Consider the following 15,681-nt stretch of genomic DNA (forward strand, 5'->3'; position numbering starts at 1 on the left):
AAATGCTAAGGACCTTTGTCTCCTAAAACATAACTGATGCCCATGGTCCATAGCCACCCGCTGGGTCCCCCTTGTTTCTTAAAAATCACATTGAGAAATACTGTCACTTTTAAATGGAATTCATGCAGAATTCAATAAAAAAAAAGACATTACTTCAATTACTGTGCCTCCCCCGACCATGCATCATAGCAGGGTATGTACAAGCTCAGCGCCAAAGGTATTACTAACTCAGTCCACCAGAAATTATCACCACATGACCTTATTGAATGAGATGACTTATTTAGAAGAAAATATATAATAGTTTTTGGAGATATACTTCAACTTACTTCTGTAAATAGACAACCAATATTTATTAGAAAACTTGATTTTAATCACTTTGCTACCAGTGCGTCCTGCTTGAACCACGCATCATCGCAGACTCCACAGAACTTTGTTGCTTCAGGTGCCACTAACTCGGTGCACCACTTATCATTGCTGACTGCACACACACTAAATTACCAATACTGTAAAGCTCTACTCAATGCCACGTCGCCGTGGGCCCTTGCTGACTGCTGCCTCCTGCCTACATTGCAGTCATCAGAGCTCACAATTAATTACACTGTTGATTTATTATTTGCAGACTACAATACCAAACTAAGTATAACATTTATCAAACCCTATACAAAATCCCTTTAGTATGCTTAATTCAAGAACTTCTTTTATTTAATTTATACATTTACTTGAATAATAAAATTGTGGTTCGATGTGTTTTCCAATTCTTATTCTAATTACAGGCCCTCGATAGAGTCCAGTATTCTTGTTTTTGCTAACTGTGTCCCGACACTTGATGCCTTCCTTAGTTGTGGTAGCCATTTCTCTGGCTTCCACTGTGCACTTCGACTCACACTCTGTGTAATGGATTTGAAAACCTCCAAAAGGCCTTAGTTGGATGTGGTTACCAATTCTTATTCTAATTCTAATTACAGGCCCTCGATGGAGTCAAGTATTGTTGTTTTGGTAACTACTTCCTCAACAAGGCAGTAGATAATTTGCGCATCTCCTGCCTTCCTTGAATGTGGTTGACAATTCTTATTCTTACTTTAATTGCTCAAATCTTCTTTTATATTTCACCATGGTAGGCACATAAAGTAGCATAAAAAGTTGATAGTGGAGACATCTGTACGTATCGTCGTCTTCATAAGGATGTGCAATCATGCCCCAGTTGGCAGATTCTTACATAACTCAACATTCAGAACCACATATTTTAATATGTTCTACATTTTTTGAGGATTTTACATTCAAAATTGCAGACCTTTATTCACATTGATTTACACCTTCTTCACCTTAATAGATCTTGTTCACAAATAATAGAGAAATGTTCACTTTCTGTTTCGCATTTTTTTTGCTATGCCACGTAGCCAATGCTTCCTCACATTTAATCGTACTGTAAAGTGTAATCCTAGCTCTGTGTTGGGCCAATCCAATAATCCTCCCGTGACTTTCATATCTATTCCTGCACCACGTGGCCGTTCCTGGCCTGTTTTCTCAAAAATCATGCAAGTCTAACGCTGAACTTAATATAATGTGCTCCGTCTTATTCATGGTGTGACAGCAGGAAGTGTGAGGAAGATAGGAGGAAGGCAAGAAGTTGATGTGGTGGTAACAATTACGCTGAGGTACATTAAGGGATGATTACCAAGTCTATAACGGAACCCCATTGAGAACAAGTGGGATGGGTAAGATGCTGTTTGTATGACATTCAGTCAGACAGCTGCCTGACAAAAGAGTCGATTCCCAGACACAATATCATCAAAAGGAGGAGACAACCTTACCATATAACTAAAGACTCTTTCAAAGAAAAACAAATTGCAAAAATCCTAACACAACACGATATGGCAGGACTATGGAAACCATGTGAATCTACAGCACTACATACCAAGAACAAATGCTTACTGTGTAAGTGACATTTTCCATCCATAAGATGTAAGATCTGTCAGTAGTAAAGAAACATGTTCTCAGTGAAGTGAAATGAATTATTCTGATAAATTCAAACTATTTTCACAACTTGTTTACTGTTCTATCAGTGTTTGTAGTCCTCACTTTAATATTGTGAGCTACACTGCAACTAGTTCTTTACTGTAATATCAGTGTTTGACGCACTCACATAACTTTTTGGTGATACATTGAAACTATTTTAAGAACTTCTTTCCTGTAATATCATTGTTTGAGATACTCACTTAAAATATTTTATATTATATTATAATATATTTTATATTTTATATTATTATATAATAATTCATTTATTTTTGTAACATCTCATAATTTAATAGTGCATCTAAAATAAGTTAATCATATATTTCATTTTCCTGGTTATCAATTTCAAAAGTCATATGATCATACTCGATGTCATCTAATGCTTCCACAAAATCAGCATCTAAGGTTTTGTCTAGGAAATCACAGCTGATATCTGCAGAATTATTTTCTTCCTCTTGATTCTCGCTACTTGTAAAAAGTATGTTCAGCTCTTCTATGACACTGTTACTAATTTCGAAACCGTCTTCCAAATTGTTTTGTTGATTTTCCATACTGAATTTATTATGTTGTAGGTTCTTGTACAAAAACATAAACACTTCATTTTATAGTTACTGTAATATCAGCATATGTGGTAATTCATATGAAATGTATTAAATATTTATCTTGGAAACAAAGATACAATATTTTGTACTTGAGTGTATATTATTTTGAAAACTTTAGAAAAATAAATACAATGAATACAGTGTCACTATGCATTGTGTCAAGTGCTTTATTTTGGATATACAGAAATATGTTACCCTTGATTGTAATGACATATAAAACCAAGACAAGATAGAACACTGCAACTCAAGCATATTACATAATGGTACAAAACATGTCATTGGAATGTTGGGTATTAGGATAACATACCCAACTCACATATAAAATGATTTCAGAAACGTGTCACTTTTTCGATGATAAGGATTAGTAATGTCTTTCCAAGAAGATTTGAATATTTAAAACGGTAAAGAAAGAAGTGCAGAACAGAAGTAAGAGGTTACATCTCAGGATGCAAGAATGGATGAAAAGGGTGGTCCAAGGTCTGCATGTACAATCGCCAGTGGAGATGTTTTGAGGGCGGGTACACTCAAGGTGTTCTATAATGTGCAACATGTGGTGGCAGTACCACCACACAGAATGGGCAAGAGCAGATAAAATGATAGATTGTATGTGCTTGGACTATGATGAGAATACACTGTTGGAGGACCATGGTCAAGTGCAGAGATTAAATACTTAAGACATAGCAAACGAGGTGACAACAAGGGCCAGGAGGATCCAAGAGTGGTGAAGGCTGGGTTTCTTAACCAGTGTCCTACTTATTATGTTGCAAGCTTCAAAACAGTGATGACAGGAGTGCCTTACTTTGACTCTCCCCATTACGTTGTCAATTAGGATGGAGGGAGGGAAAGGAAAGGAGTAAACTACATGTCTACAAACACACTGCTATATTCAGGACAGTGGATCAAGCACTGAATAAACAAATTCAGAAACAAAACAAGATACAAAAAAGAAGGCTTCACAAAAGATACACAAAGGAAAGCAAATAGGACAGCGAATCTTGAACACAAACTGGTAAGTCAGCAAAAGAACAAAAAGGCTAAGAACACTGCAACAGACGCTATGCTGTGGAACTTATTGTGATGAGAGGTAGAAAGATACCATAAATAAAGCGGAATTTAAATAAAGAAAAAGTAAAAGAGATAAGTCACTGGGGTAATACTCTGTTGTCCAAAAAAAAGATTTTGTTTAAGGAGCTGCAAAGGGAGTACACAAACACCATCACCCTACTGAACACACACTGCCAACCTAGAATTGGCCTGTATAAGCTCCCTTTAGACTTAGGGGGTACACAAAATCACGGGGAGAAGAAATACTATCTGCTCCCCATCAACGGCAGCCGAACCCTAGTCAACACACACTGCCAACATACATTCATAGATTCAACATAGATAGTAAAAAAATATATATATGTAGCCTCTATTACTAATTTTTTATAATCCCCGGGGACCCCATCCCCTGGGGCTCAAATATAACATTGGAGACCGCGAGGGAAACCCCAATGCCCCGATGCTCCCAGCCGACTCCCCGCGTCCTTCAAGAGCCGGCATTGCTTTGTCAGAGAGAGCAGCTTACATGCTGCTCTCTCTGACGAAAAGCAATCTGCTTTCCTACTTCAAAGAGAGAGCAGGTTAATTTGCTCTTTCTTTCAAATAGAAAAGCGGTTTGCTGTGGTCAAGAGGGAGCCGTGACGCTCCCGCCCTACTATAGCAAACATCAGTGTCCTGGGGGTAGGCACCCCTGGACACTGCAGGAGCCGGCCCTGGGAAGTGTCCGACCCCAGGGCCATCAAGGGCTCTATGAGGAGGGCTGCACGACCCCCTCCCAACATTCAAAATCCCAGAGGGGTGCAGTTCTCCAGGGCTGGGGGTTCCGTCATGGACCCCCCTATTTTAAATATTACTGCCCCAGGAAGTTGGCGGTCTCCGGGGCGTGTGGTGGGAGGGAGTGGGCTCAAAACATAGTTTTACATTTATTTATTTTTTAACAAGCCCCGAGGGGGTGGCGGTCCCCGGAGCTGTGGGGGGGCCGTGAGCCCCATTGCATACTTCAAAATAAAGACCTGGGGGGTGGCGTTCCCCTGGGCTCGGCATTATGGAAAAAAAATTCCCCCGGTATTTGCCCCCCCCCAGGGGCTTATTAAGAATAAAGCAAACGTCTAGTTTTTTTTTCTTTTTCACCGCGTACGCATATCATAGGCGTACCCCGCGATTTTGTATTTAAAAGAAAAAAAAAATTGGGTGGCCTAAAGATCCAGGTCAGGATGTTTCTACCCTGCCCCCTTTTCTTATTTTTCAACTTTGTTTTACTGTTTTCTTGTGACTCGGTTCTACAGAGGCACAAGATGGCTGCTAACACTTCCTGATTTACAGTGTTGACAGACAGTTGACAGCCAATCAGCATGCAGCTCGTGCTCATAATTGTACGATTTTCGGTACACTTACTGTACGCGTACGGTACTTCGTCTCTAGATATCACTATGAATTTACTTTTGATTTTCTCAGGAACTACTGAACGGATTTACACCATTTAACAAAAAGCACAATCTGCGAACTAAACTGTACCTGTTTGCCTAATTTGGTGTAATTCGATTCAGCCGTTCAGGCCGTAGCCCTGGCTAAAGGTCATATGGAAAATTGCATGGGGACCCCCCTTTTTCTCATCCCCACTTGACGAATTATCCCCCAACTTTCAGGGAAGGAGCGGAGCGGAGCAGGCCATTTTCTTGGACCAATTCGCGAAGATTCGTCCACCGGTGCCAAAGTTATTCCAAAAAGAATGTTGTGGATTTCCTATGGAAACTAGGTCCTAACTATAACTACCTATATATATATACCAGGGCTATCTTCTTCTCTCGAAGTAGATGAGGCGACACTGCGGGGATTAAAAACAACCATTTATTTAACCCCTTCCACGCTCATGACGAGCTGGGCTCGTCATGAAGCAGGGCGCTCACACGCTCATGACGAGCCCAGCTCGTCATGAATGCACTAAATCCCCCATACCCCCAGCACAGTAGGGGAATGTGCTGAGCGGCGAAGGTGTTAAACAGGCATGACGCGTTTCGAAGTTCAACCTTTATCAAATGCCTTTTTGTTAAAAAAGTTCCTCTGGTGCTGCCAGCTTCTAAGTAAGTCTCTTATTGGCTCAATCACTGAAGTAGTGTTGAGTGCACCTGGAAAACGTTGCACGGAATCACCAATGTCTCCACTATTTGGACTGCATTACCCAGCATGCAGTGTATCCATTTTGCTGGTTGGTGGTTCCGTTCAGTCGGTATTCACTTCATGTTCCCAATTGGAAAGCCTACTAGTAACGTAGCCAGATTGAAGCTGTGGCACTTGTACAGGGCTAGATGGAGTTCGCATCCCTCACTCCCAGCCTCACAGTTCCATTGGCAGCAGAGTCGGAGATATCGGTAAAGTAACAACGTCTCTCCATAAGATATGGACTGCCATTTGGCAGCGTTCTGCTGTCTCTGTTGTGCGAGGCGGTCCGGGAAAGAACCATTGATATATATATATACATACATAAATAAATAAATACATACATATGAAGTTGAAGTTGAAAAGTTTTATGAAGCGCTCTAACACCATACGGTTTCTTGGCGCTGTAGAATGACAGAACTGAGGAGCAACAGGAGGGTTACTGCAATGGAAATGCTTGGGAGAAAAGTTTTTAGGGCTTTACGAAAGTCCATATAGGTGGGGGTGGATCTGATGGAAAAGGTAAGGGCATTCTAGAAATGGGGGGCAAGGGTGGAAAACCTCATGCCTCTAAATTTTTTCCTCCGAAAGCGAGGAATGCTCAGGAGGGACTGAGTGGAGGAGCGAAGGCATCTGCTAGGAACATAGGCACTGATCATCGAGTTGATGAAGACTGGGGCAGAGCCAGCCAGGGCCATAAAAATCAGGCAGCCCAACTTGAATAAAGATCGTTCCAGGATGGGCAGCCAATGAAGAGTTTTTAGCAAAGGGGTAACTCGATGGGACTTAGGAAGCCTGTAGATAAGACGTGCTGCTTGGTTCTGGATTAATTGTAGGCGCCAAAGTTCGTAAGCCGGAATACCTACATACAGGCCATTGCCGTAGTCTAGGCGGGATAAAATCATAGCCAAGAGGATAAGTTTAAGGGCTTCAACAGAAAAGAAACGAGAGATTTTACGTATGATTCTGAGAGACAGAAAACATGATGAAACAACAGTGCTGATCTGAGGACGCAGGGTGAGATCTTGACTGATTTTGATTCCCAAAGTTTTAACAGAGACAGAGGGTTGGGGAGGGGAACCAAGGGCAGGAGGCCAGAAGGCAGAGGTCCAGGGGCTAGAGGGGCCACCTGTAAGGACCAGCTCCGTCTTATCAGGATTAAGTTTTAAATGATTATGGTTCATACAGTCATAGATGAACGACAGTGTAGTTTGGAACTTAAAAATAGAGTCAGGGGAACAAGAGAGGTTAAAGATAAGCTGAAGGTCATCGGCATAATTGAACACCGTGACCTCCATTTTTTGCAGGGCAGCTATGAGGGGATAGATGTAAAGATTGAAAAGAAGGGGGGAAAGAGAAGAGCCCTGGGGGACCCCTCAAGAGACAGAACAAGAGGGGGCGGAAAACTACTCCAGCTGGACGGCCTGGGTGCGGTCTTGTAAAAAAGAGGTGAGCCAGGCCAAAGCTGACCCCCGAATGCCGGCGCCCCCGACACGATCGAGAAGAATGGAATGATCGACCGCGTCGAAGGCTGCGGACAGATCGAGGAGAACCAAGGCCCGAGGAGAGTTGATATCAGCACTTCTCCTAAGCTCGTCCAGGACGGAAAGGACAACAGATTCCGTTGAGTGAGCTGGGCAAAAGCCGGCCTGATGAGAAGCCAGTAGGTGGTTCTCTTCAATAGAAACAGAGAGACAGGTGGTTACGTGGCTCTCCAGGATCTTTCCCAGGAACGGGAGCAGAGAGAGATAGGTTGAAAATTGGAGAGAGAGGTAGGATCAGCACCAGGTTTTTTTAAAATAGGAATGACTGTGGCTGATTTAAATGATTCTGGGACAATTCCCTGAGTGATGGAAGTGTTGAGGAGAGTTAAAGGGGGTTCGGGGCAGCAGGAAAAAAACTCCCTCAGAATGTAGGTGGGACAGCAGTTGGAGGGGGACCCCGATTTCACTTTTTTAAATAAAGTGAAAAAGACCTCCTTGGAGATCGGAGAAAGTTGGTCGAGAAAAGAAGCGGTAGGAGGCAGTTGGGGAAAAGAAAAGGATGGGAAAGCAAAGGAATATTGTGTTTGATAGTGGCAATCTTCTCAATTAAATAATCATTGAGGGACTTGCAGAGAGATTGAGAGGGGGTTGGCTTAGGGGCAACTCTGTCAGAAGCTGCTAGGTCGTGGACAATAGCAAAGATCTCCTTGGGTTTATTTACCGCAAGTAGAATCTTTGAGGAAAAATATTCCGTTTTGGCTAAGGGAATGGCTTTTTTGTAATCACAGAGGAGAGCCAAGTATTGTGTCTTAAGAGTAGGACAGTACCCATGCCTCCAGTGGCGTTCAGCTGGCCTGAGTGCAAGTTTGAGAGCCTTAAGATTGTTGGTGAACCATCTGTTAGCCTTGTGAGAGCGACACGTTCTGACCAATTTGAGAGGAGCAACTAAGTCACAGGAAGCGGAAAGCCAGCTGTTAATGGCGGCCACCTGGGAGTCAGGAGAGGCATCGGCCAAACAGGGGGGCGAGGCTGCTAGGGAAGAGCCGAGTGCAGCCGAATCCACACGGTTCTAGTTCCGAGCCCAAACGATTTTGGGAAGGGAGGGCTTATTGAAGGCCCCAAGTTCGAGGGAGAAGGAAATCATGGAGTGATCAGACCAGGTGCAAGGAAGGACTGTAGGGGAGGAAATGGGCAAATTGGCTGACCAGATCTGGTCACAGGTATGGCTGTGTATATGGGTAGGAAGGTGAATCTGAGGAGTGAAGTTTAAGCAGTGAAGAGAGTCTGTGAAATCTTTAGATGTGTGGTCCTCTCGAGGGTCACTAGGCCAAAATTTTAAGTCACCCAGTATCAGAACAGAGGAATTGTTGACCACCAAAATATATATATATATATATATATTCAAAACCAAAAAATCGCCGCACTCGCCTTGGGTTTCAATTTGCAGTTTTATTATTCAAAACGTGACAACACCTACGCGTTTCGAACCGTAGTTCGTGTTCACGGTAGCCAGTTAGTGTAGTCCCCTCATTAGTTTTAACACATTGATGCCTGTAAGACACGCCCCTAAGTTTTGGTGCATGCTGGGACATGTGGTTTTACTCTGTTTGAGCCATCACAGTTTACAGTGTGAGTCATGGGGATTCGCTGCATTGGGGCGAGTTTTGGCGCTATTTCACCTGAAAGCGGGCCCTCTGTTAACCAGGGCAAGTCGCGCTTTATGACGCACATGTTGACATGTGCGTGTTGAGTCTGCCCACAGAGTGGAAGGGGGCTGGCTCACGTGAAGTTTAGCTATTATGGAGGTACTCCATTTAGGATAAAGGGCTGAGTGCCCTACGTCCCCAATGTAAGCGTCCACCCATGACTGTTTTGTAAAAAATTAATTTGGCAAATGTAAAGAGCAATTAAATACTAACAAATAACAAAATACAACTCTATTTTGGTGTCAGTGGTGAATCTCAATAAACACATTAAGCATATTAAAGAAGAAGAGTCCCAATTTGGTGATCATAACGATCATTAGTAGTGTCCTTCATATGTGTACATAAAGTTCCTCATCACCATTGAGGCCTCCAGGTTGTTTGGTTTTGAACCTCATGATCAACTTTGATTCGAGTCTTCGCAGTTGTTGGATACGGTTGCCACCTCTTTCATTTGGTGCGATCATAGCTAAACCAAAATATTTCACATCCTGCCAAGTTTTGTTGTCATGCTGGACGAGGTGTTTCGCGATGGCATATGAGTTGTCATGATTCTGGATTGCACGGATGTGTTGTAAAATCCGTGTTTTCAGGGAACAAGTGGTACTGCCAATGTAGGATTTTCCACAAAAGCATTGAATCATGTACACTACGAAGGATGAGTCACAATTGATGTTGCCTTTGATTATGAAGTTCTTGTTGCTTGCATCCTTGAGGCTTTTGATATTTCGGCCTATTTTGCAGGCTTTGCAATTTGGGCATTTGTTGAAGCCTTGTTTTCTCATTTCCAGCCATGATGGTACTTGTTTATATTCAAAATGACTTTGGGTCAACTCGTCTGCTAAATTGCGTGCCCTTCTATAGGAGACCAATGGGTAGTTTCCTATCGTTGTCCCAATGTCCGGGTCTTTCCTAAGTACTGGCCAGTACTTTTTCATTACATTTTGAATTTTGTGACTTTCTTTACTGAATGTCATTATCATCCTTGGCTGGTTCGATCTGTCATATTCAACTGGTTGCGAGGGCGCGGGATGTTCCTTGGGTATTAGTGTTTCAGCTCTGGTTTTGCTTCTTGCTCTTATTTCGCAGTTTCTTAAATCCACCTGTTTGTACCCTCTTTGTCTGAAGCGTTCTTTTGTTTCTTTGAACTTTGATTCCATCTCCTTCACTTCCGAACAATTTCTTTTCATTCGTAAAAGTTCTCCATACGGAATGCTTTTCACAAGTTTTTGAGGGTGGAAACTTAATCCGTGCAGGATGCTGTTTGTGGCTGTCTCTTTCCTATGAACAGTTGTTTGAATTTTGTTTCCTGCAATGTACACTTTGGTGTCAAGAAATACAATTTCTTTGGAGTTGATGGTATACGTAAACTTCAGTCCTTCTGAGTTCTGGTTGAGGATATTGAAGAAGGTGACAAATTCATTTTCACTGCCTTTCCACAGGAGGAATAAATCGTCTATGAACCGTAGCCAGAGTGCTACCTTGGCCATATGCTGTTCGTTTTCTTCCCTCCAAGCCACGCACTTCTCCCACCACCCCATGGTGAGATTAGCGTAGCTTGGAGAAAAGGAAACTCCCATAGCTGTTCCGCAGCATTGTCGGTAAATAGTTTTATTGAATATGAAGATGTTGTTGTATAAGCAAAGGCTTATCATATCTAAGATCATTTTTGAATGTTCTCTTTGGGAGATCGGTTGCTGGTCTAGAAAGTATTTCATTGCTGCGAGACCAATTTTGTGGTCTATCGACGTGTACAGTGAGACCACATCGATCGTCACCAATAGGTAGTCTGGTTGCCATTCGGTTTCCATTAGCGTGCGAATAAAATCGCCAGTGTCTTTTATATGTGAGCTGAGGGTAGGTACTATCGGAGCAATGAAGAAATCTACATAGCTCGACACGTTCTCGTACAGGCCTCCACAGCTGGAAATTATTGGCCTCCCAGGCGGATTATTCAGAGTCTTGTGTACTTTTGGTAAAAAGTAAATTGTTGGGAGGATCGGATTGTCAACCATCAAAAATTTCTTTTCGCTGTCTGTGATGAGGCCCTTTGAGAACCAGCCATCTAGCTTGGTTTGTAGTTCAAGTTTCATTTCTTCAGTTGGATTTTTCTTAAGTACTGTGTAATTCTTTTGGTCGGTTAGTTGACGCATGGCTTCTTCTACATAATTTGTTTTATCCAGGATCACGATATTCCCGCCCTTGTCCGCAGGTTTTATTTCAATTTGGACATTGTTTTTGAGACTCGAAATGGCTTGGCGTTCCTCAATTGTTAGATTTTCTTTCCTCTTTTTGTTAACGTTTTTTGGCATTTCTTCTATCTCGTTGGTCACTAGTTCATGAAAAAGATCGATTTTGTTGCCGGGATACAGGATCGGGCAAAATTTCGATTTCGGTTTGAAAGCCGTGGGTTGTCTGACATTAGTTTGAATATTCATTTCATCCAGTACTTGTGTATCAGAAATAATTGTTTGTTCCATTTCATTCGCCAGTTCGTGAGCTACTCTGAGGCATGGAATTTCAGAGATTAGGTATTCCGTGTTTATGGCACTCTGTTCTTTGTCTTGTGGCACGATGGGTCTGTTAATATTCCGTTTGGAAAAGAATTTTTTCAACTTTAGTTTTCTTGTGTATTTATATAAGTCTATTTTGGTTTCTGTTAAATCATGGTGAGTTTCTGGACAAAAGGAGAGCCCCTTATTTAGTAATTTCGTTTCAGAGATTGTTGGATTGTACTTAGAGAGATTTATTACTAAGTTGGGGGTCTGGTTACATGGTGATTCTATTTTCTCCTGTTTGTCCGGACTCTGAGGTTGTAGCGGCTTCCATCCACGTTTGCCGCGTCTGGTTTTGCGCTGGCGTTTCCTGGGGCTTGAGTTTTTCTTCCTCTTGTTCGATTTTGATACTGTCCTCTGCCTCTGGTATTGCCTTGAGGAGTTTGCTGCACATGATAGAGCAGCTGAATTTCGTCTAAAAAAGACATTTTACGTAGACCTGGGCGTCTTTGTATATATATACCCCAACGTAGTTTTGCTCAAGTAAATGGAAGAGCCTCTGCGGGTAGGTACATTTTGTCGTTTAATTCAAGGAGGCTGCATACAGGTTCGGCAACACCGGCATCCTTTTTCTATAGCCACGCGCGTTTCAAGTTTTCACTCTTTCTCAATGGCACATGTTTTCAGGAATGGTGACTGCAGCCCTTTTGAAGTTCGTATTAACCGCCACAGTGGGCGTGGCCACTTTCTCTGGCTCACTGGTACTTGTAGTTTCAAAGACTCTCTAGTGCATAATATTTCAATGGTTGCAGTCTAATAAACCTTAAGTGAGTCCATTCCAAAAAAAAACAGGAATAGAAATGATAAAACCTCAGTGGGGCGATGTTCGGCATGCTTTGTTCTGTTGCACATTTGGTCCCACAAGTACGACTCCTCAGCAGCAACAGTGGTAACATCTTGTGGCGTCACCCTGATTACGCCGCATTTCCAGCAGGGCTTCTTCCGCGGCCTAGAGCAGACCGCTAATATCCCAACATAGTTTTGCTCAAGCAAATGGAAGACGCGGCAGCTAGAGGAACGAGTACACAGCTGTTTGAAGGAGTGAGAAGGCGTTTGAAGCGACAGAAGTGCCCTCAGCAACTCCACTTGGAGCTTATTTCTTTGATTATCAGTAAGACACGACCACTCACTGGAGTAAGAACATCAACACTGCGACTACCAGGAGGTCATGCGGTTGGACACGCCCCGGTGGGGCGGGGTGTCAGGATATTTGAAGAGGTGTGGATGAAACTGTTGTTGTACTTACCTGGAAGCCCACAAGCCCATGATGAAGTGCTGCTGTCACGAAACGCGTCGGGCTTTACTTTGTGAAAAGATGCGAGGCACCATGCTGTTTCCTCTGCTGTCCGTCAAAATAAAGATGTTTGCTGTAATTGAAGTACTTGTGTGGGCTCCCTTTTCTGCAGGCAACATTTCAGTAAGCACAGACCCCACTGGAGGGGAAACAAAGCAAAGTTTTGCAGCACTACAACTCCCAGCATGCCGTAAAAGAACTCACCTGCGAGTGACATGCAAATGAAGGATGAAAAAAGAGTGTAGTACTTCCCATGACCTGGCAGCTGGTTCCTATGATTAAGGGGTGGTGCCCCGAAATGCGTCAGGAAGACTTGAATAGGTCAGAGTGGGAAAGCTGCTGTTTCATAAAGTTCATGTTGAACAGAACTCCTGGGAGTAGCGTCCTTAAGCTCTGGGGATCTTTTGGGAATTATTTAAACACGGCAGCTCCGGCCGTGGAGGATTGCACCACCCGCCCAACGAAGATGCGGGACTGCGAGTTTGGAATTGTGCCAAGCTTTCCTGCAGCGTGGAGTTCACAGCGCAATGACGGCCGCTTTCTCACCCTGAGGCCCATTGGAGGGCATTAAACTTTGTCTTAAGCAGATTGATTGTGTCAGTAAGCACGGACCCCACTGGAGGGGAAACAAAGCAAAGTTTTGCAGCACTACAACTCCCAGCATGCCGTAAAAGAACTCACCTGCGAGCGACATGCAAATGAAGGATGAAAAAAGAGTGTAGTACTTTCCGTGACCTGGCAGCTGGTTCCTATGATTAGGGGGCGATGCCCCGAAACGCGTCAGGAAGACTTGAATAGGTCAGAGTGGGAAAGCTGCTGTTTAATAAAGTTCATGTTGAACAGAACTCCTAGGAGTAGCGTCCTTAAGCTCTGGACATCCTTTGGGAATTATTTAAACACGGCAGCTCAGGCCTTGGAGGATTGCACCACCCGCCCAACGAAGATGCGGGACTGCGAGTTTGCAATTGTGCCAAGCTTGTCTGCAGCGTGGAGTTCACAGCGCAATGATGGCCGCTTTCTCACCCTGAGGCCCACTGGAGGGCATTAAACTTTGTCTTAAGCGGATTGATTGTGTCAGTAAGCACGGAGCCCACTGGAGGGGAAACAAAGCAAAGTTTTGCAGCACTACAACACCCAGCATGCCGTAAAAGAACTCACCTGCGAGCGACATGCAAATGAAGGATGAAAAAAGAGTGTAGTACTTTCCGTGACCTGGCAGCTGGTTCCCATGATTAAGGGGTGCTGCCCCGAAATGCGTCAGGAAGACTTGAATAGGTCAGAGTGGGAAAGCTGCTGTTTAATAAAGTTCATGTTGAACAGAACTCCTGGGAGTAGCATCCTTAAGCTCTGGGCATCTTTTGGGAATTATTTAAACAAGGCAGCTCCGTCCGTGGAGGATTGCACCACCCGCCCAACGAAGATGCGGGACTTGTCTGCAGCGTGGAGTTCACAGCGCAATGACGGCCGCTTTCTCACCCTGAGGCCCACTGGAGGGCATTAAACTTTGTCTTAAGCAGATTGATTGTGTCAGTAAGCACGGACCCCACTGGAGGGGAAACAAAGCAAAGTTTTGCAGCACTACAACTCCCAGCATGCCGTAAAAGAAACTCACCTGCGAGCGACATGCAAATGAAGGATGAAAAAAGAGTGTAGTACTTTCCGTGACCTGGCAGCTGGTTCCTATGATTAAGGGGTGGTGCCCCGAAACTCGTCAGGAAGACTTGATTAGGTCAGTGTGGGAAAGCTGCTGTTTAATAAAGTTCATGTTGAACAGAACTCATGGGAGTACCGTCCTTAAGCTCTGGGCATCTTTTGGGATATATATATAATATAATTATAATTCTCGAATTGGACAGTAAAGTTCCAAACGGACTGAACACGACGGAGGACCTTTATAATTTTTTATAGGGTCCAATCGCGGTCTATTCTTGTTGGCCTGCACCATTTAATATTTGATGAAATGACAATCTATCTGAGGCCGCCCCCACCTCTTTCAGTACTGTTCCGTAATTTACTAATTTGAAATGTTTTTAATTCTGTTGATTACATTTTTCTAGTCACAATTTATGACATTTGGGATGCAGACATGGCTAATTAAATCCGGCTGCATCTGGATCATACACCACACTATAGGGTTTTTTCCTTTTTTAGCTCATTTAGCCAACAACTTACGGGTAAACCTATAGTTTTACAACACAGAGGGGTTGCCATCTATGTTCGATGTCCCCGTTGCAAGCTATTTATTTGTTTTTATTACATTATAGTTATAGTCATAACAGTACTTATATTATCTGCGTATGTTGCACAATTACCACGTTTACATTGCTAAGATTTGCACATCCCAATGGAAAGTTTTTATATGGAAATATTCTGTTCCCAGCATGGTTTTAAGTATATAAATTATTGCTTTTAACATGCTATAATTTTCTCAATGTTTATAACTGCGGTATTTTGCACATTTGTATTAGTTTACATTACGCATTCTTTCATCGATACTGTATAGACTATGTTTAATATTTCTTAAATGCATTTATGCAGGGACTCGATTTTTGTTCATGAATTTATTCAGCATATGAATTGATCTTGACTTTGACTGTGCCATTTGGCAACACAATACCCCTTGCGAGAGAGAGAAAGAGAGATCAAATATCTTTCTAGGTACTTTGGCTTACCTCAAAGTATGTTGTTTATGTCTATATGTCACATGGTGTGCACAACAGCATATAAAAACAAGGCATTTTGTATTACATTTTACTGAGATTAAGGGCATCCGCCTGAAACGCGTCAGTCCGCTGCGCTGTTGAACTTGGTTTATTACATTTCTTTTGC

Source organism: Lissotriton helveticus, chromosome 6 (genome assembly GCF_964261635.1).
Source record: "Lissotriton helveticus chromosome 6, aLisHel1.1, whole genome shotgun sequence".
In the NCBI taxonomy this organism is placed as follows: Eukaryota; Metazoa; Chordata; class Amphibia; order Caudata; family Salamandridae; genus Lissotriton; species Lissotriton helveticus.